General features: G+C 35.0%; 1 pseudogene; it reads right to left on the bottom strand.

Moving 5' to 3' along the window:
- Positions 1-2,885: 2,885 nt before the first annotated feature.
- On the bottom strand, positions 2,886-4,423 carry LOC146885554 (uncharacterized; annotated as a pseudogene).
- Between the last annotated feature and the right edge of the window lie 678 nt (positions 4,424-5,101).

Here is a 5,101-nt window from a genome sequence, read left to right as displayed (position 1 = left end):
GCATAGTGACACTCTAAGGAGTCAGTTAGTCTCACTTAGAGAAAACTGAATCTTGTGGTGAGAGTAGCAGGAGGCTTGAAACTCATTCAGGCCTAACCTTGTGTGCAGTGGCGGAACTTGGACTAAAATTATAGGGGGGCCAAATTAGATTTGTTATATATAATTTTTTTTTAGAAGAAAAACTATTCATTTTTTTCTCTTCATTTCCTCCTCCTAAAAGAAACACACATAATAGTAGAATTCAAAAAAATATTACTATCATTCACCATTATATCATGCTATTATATCATGCTACCAATTCATGAATATCATTTTAGACAAGTCATTCGTATCTCATCAATTTGATTTGGTGGTATTGTCAAATTTGATGTCGTTTTTCCCAGATCACGTTATAATGAATTGTTAAATTCATTATATGCAACTCTGAGAACTTTAGAGATTTGTTTTATATTGTCTTAAATTCTTGGTTCTTATTAAATTTCTGAAGTTTAGTTAACGTAAATGCATTTCTTTTTCATCTTCATCACAAACCTTCCTCTTTGAAAAAAAGGAATCAATTTTTTTACTTTTTATCATAATCTTTCTAATATAAATTTATCACATCTTACCTATTTAGAAAAAACAAAATTTACATTCACAAATCACAATTATCACAATGCAAAACATAACAAAACTCATACTACTTTAATTAAATAAGCAATACTGTATAAATTCAAAACTTTAAAAAAAAATTACCATAGGTAGCGAAAAACACAAAATCCCTAAATTTCATAATTAAGGGTTATAATAATTTAGGAAAAATTATAATTAGGGTTCATACCAATTTCATAAAAGAATCCCTAAAATTATAATTATGGTTTATATTAATTTGGGATAAACTTAATTTGGAAGAAACATCCTAAAAAGAATCATAAACTAACATACATAAATCATAATAAGATACTAACCTTGATATGTGAGAGATCATGCAAGAATGTATACATGAATTTCAATCTATGTGTTTCCAACCTATCTATTTGTATTTATCTCTCTTCATACACTTTCATGATAATTGACATGGTGGAAAGATCTTATAGTCAGAAAAAAAAACCCTAATCTCTTTTATAAATTAATGTCTCTATTAAAATTTTTTATTTTATCTTTTATTATAATTTTCCATAATATAATTTTAATATAAATAATATATAATATAATTTTAAAAAATATATAAATACATATAAAAAAATTAAAAAAAAAAATGGGGGAGCCGTGGCTCCCCCTGTCCTATCCTAGGTCCGCCCCTGCTTGTGTGTGGGGGACTGATTCATCGTAACACTTGTAACGCATAGCTCGGGGGTGAGCAGCTTAGGGGTGAGCAGAGGTATCTACCACAAGTGCAAGCATCCGCTGAATCTGACCTGATTATATGTATTCGGATAAGTCGAGTCGAGTCTTAGTGTATTGATTGGAAGGTCATAACATGCTTGGGTGATGTATGTATATTGGACTGTGAAAGTATATCTGATTGCATGATAAAATCTTTCAGCTCTAGCTTACCCTTTGCTTGTTTGATTGCTTTGTATGTTGCTTTTCTACTATTGCGATGATCATCAATTTATTGATGGGAGCAGATGCGAGAGGTACTCGTGGTCAACGGGAGAGAGACGATTTCGCTGCATAGTCTACTTGGGTAGAGAAGTTAGGAACCAACCTCCTATAAAAGCTTGCCAAATCATGGAAGCTCCTAACCTCTCCAACATTTTTAGGAGGGCCTTTATTTTTGTAGGGTCAACATGGACCCCATTTTTATTTACTACAAAACCTAAGAAAATAACACTATCTACACAAAAAGTGCATTTCTCTTTATTTGCAAACAAACTATTTACCCTAAGGATGGTAAGGACAGACCTCAGATGGTCTATGTGCTCATGTAAGCTCTTGTTATAGATCAAAATGTCATCAAAGTAGACAGCCACAAACTTTCCTATGCACTCTCTAAGAACGTGATTCATTAGTCTCTTGAATGTGCTAGGTGCATTAGTAAGCCCAAAGGGCATCACCAACCACTCATATAGTCCAAATTTGGTCTTAAAAGCGGTTTTCCACTCATCACCTTCTTTGATTCTTATTTGGTGATAACCACTCTTTAGATCAATTCTAGAAAACATGAGGGACCCATGCAATTCATCAAGCATGTGATCAAGCCTAGGAATGGGATGCCTATATTTAATGGTGATGTTATTTATGGCTCTACAATCACAGCACATTCTTCATTTCCCATCCTTCTTAGGTACTAACAAAACAGGCACAACACAAGGGCTAAGGCTCTTTTGAACCCAACCCTTCTCCAACAACTCTTGGACTTAAGACAAAAATCTCCTTTGTTTCTTGAGGATTTGTCCTATAGGCTGGTCTATTTGGTAGAGTAGCCCAAGGCACTAAATCTATTTGATGTTCAATTCCTCTAAAGGGAGGAAGCCCAATAGGCCCTTCCTTAGGGAATATATCCTAAAACTCTTTCAAAAGATTTTCAGTTTTAGGAGGTAGATTCTTAAGCTCAAGAGTTATGGCAGTACATGTGAGTGTTCCTTTACACAGTAGGAGGCATGAAGGTTGTTCAACATTGAGAACTTGATTTAAAGATTTCATGGTTAAAATGTTCTCATTTTGAATGACCTTGGGAGAAGGAACACCAATCTCTCCTGCCTCAGATTCATCTTTATTTAGCTTTTGGACTTTTTGAGGACTTCTTTTTTTTTGTCCTCATCTTTCTCTTTTTCTCTTTTGTTCTTCATTTGAAGTTGATCCTTAGCCACTTGTGATGCAAAAGAGGATGAAGAACAAACTTTTTAGCCTTGTGAGTAAAGGTAATCTCGTTGGTGAGACCATTGTGCATGGTTTTTTTATCAAATTGCCAAGATGTCCCCAATAAGATATGACAAGCTTCCATAGGTACTACATCACATAGCACACTATCTTCATATTTCCCTATGGAAAACTTGACCTTTACTTGATGTTTGACTGCCAAATCCCCATCTTCATTAAGCCAATGAAGTTTGTAAGGTTTTGGATGAGGTAAGACAGTCAAAGACAACTTGTCAACCAACCTAGTACTGCAGCAGTTACAACACAAGCCACTATCCACAATTAGAGAACAAGTGTTTTCCAAAATTTTACACCTTGTGTGAAATATGTTCTCTCTTTGTGTTAGTGCTTGTGGACTAGGTTGATTGTTGAGGATCCTTCTAACAATTAAAAGGTCCCCATCATAAGGGTGAGCATCTTCTATATTAGACTCGTTGGATTCCTCACTTCCACTTTCACTTTCATTTCCATCCTGGCTGCTATATCTATCAACACCCCTAAGAATCATGGTCTTTTTAGTGGGGCATTGAGATGCTATGTGACCTCTACCAAGACATTTGAAGCAATTGATTTCACTTGTGCGAGTGTGTGATGATGCACTCCCTTCTTTACCTTTTCCTAGATTCCTAGGTGGCTCCTCTTTTTTCTCTTCTTTCTTAAAATCTCTCTTAACATAAGAGTTAGTTTGAGCTTGATTTCTTTTTAAAAAAGATTTTCTCAAATTTTGTTGTTCTACCTTAATGCATATTTGCACCAAATCATTCAAATCTTGGTAAGGTAGAAGCTCAACTCTATCTCCTATATCAAGGTTTAAGCCACTTAAGAATCTAGAAATGGTAATGGACTCTTCCTCAATTATTCCCACCCTCATCATAAGTAACTCCATTTTCTGTCTATATTCTTCCACAAACATATTTCTTTGTTGGAGTCTTTGGAGCTTGTTCATGAGCTCCCTATTGTAGTAGGAGGGAATGTGTCTCCTCCTAAGGGTTGACTTAAGATCATTCCAATATTCAATTGAAGGTCCATTACTTCTTAGCCTCTCTTGGACTATAGAAGTCCACCAATATATAGCATACCCTTGAAAGCTTAGGGTAGCAATAGGAACTTTCCTTTCTTCGCTAACTTGATGGCAAGCAAAGAGTTGCCTAACCTTCATCTCCCAATCCAAATAAGCTTCAACATCATCCTTGCCTTGAAAGTGAGGCAGGTCTACTTTAACTTCTCTAGGAGTAGGGTCTTTTCTTTGCCTCTTAATTTGGGAAGGTTGTTGATAATATTCTCCTAATCTTAATCCTTCCTCTTCCCCATATATTGAAGCTCCACTTCTAGACCCTTTGGTAGAATTACTCCTACTTTTTCGCTTATTTTGGATTTTCTCATCTCTTTTCTTTAAAGCTTTGATTTGTTCCTCCAAGAGAGCAATTTGGCCATCTCTTTCCAATTGATCTTTCACCTTGTAAATTGCCTCTTGCTGTCTCCATAGTTCAAGTGATTTGAATTGTTGAGAAACATGTTTTAAAATATGAATTGAATCCTCATAATCACTTGCACTATGTAGGGAGGGTTGACTAGCCATGATTACTAAAAGCTAACTAAGAAATTCTAAAGAAGAAGTAAATAACAAACTTCTTGAATTATCTTCCAGGATAGAGAGGTGAATCACTTGGATTGCTTACTTACCAAGTCTTTCCTTGCCAAAGTAATTCAAAGAATATTGCACAAAACTTCTAAAATAGAATTAGACACACAGTAACAATTAAGCAACAAAAACAAAAATTGGAGTCTAACTATGCAGCCTACTTTTGTGAGGCTTGATGTTGCAAGACACACTCACCGTCTACAAGCGCTTTTACTATTTAAAAAGGTTCTAATTAAGAGATGAGAGAACACCTAAGGCTCCCCCCAAGACACTTAATTAGTTCAAAGAGATACAAGAAAGAAAACTTGAACAAATACAACTCAAATGAATACAATCACAAATTTGCGCAAACTTAAAAAGTCTTCAAGTGTTTCACTCCACTCTTTTCTTTCTTCTTTTGTCTCACTCAAGTGTTTGCTTTGAATTTTCTCCTTTGTGAACTTCACTTGTAGCTTGGAGTTCCACTTTGGTTTCCACCTCCTAGGATGTTACCTTAAGTATTTGGTTACCTCCAAAGAAATCTTTCACCAAGAATGTAACACCAAACCAAAGAAGCCAATAAGGAAAATCAAGAAAAGCTTAAATGAAAGAAGAGCTAAACTCAAGTGGAATATA

This window comes from Vigna unguiculata, chromosome 6 (assembly GCF_037176805.1).
Source record: "Vigna unguiculata cultivar grain cowpea cultivar isolate G323 ecotype 2 chromosome 6, ASM3717680v1, whole genome shotgun sequence".
Taxonomy (NCBI): domain Eukaryota; kingdom Viridiplantae; phylum Streptophyta; class Magnoliopsida; order Fabales; family Fabaceae; genus Vigna; species Vigna unguiculata.
Note: the sequence above shows the minus strand (reverse complement) of the source record. Positions and strands in the feature narration are given on the sequence as shown.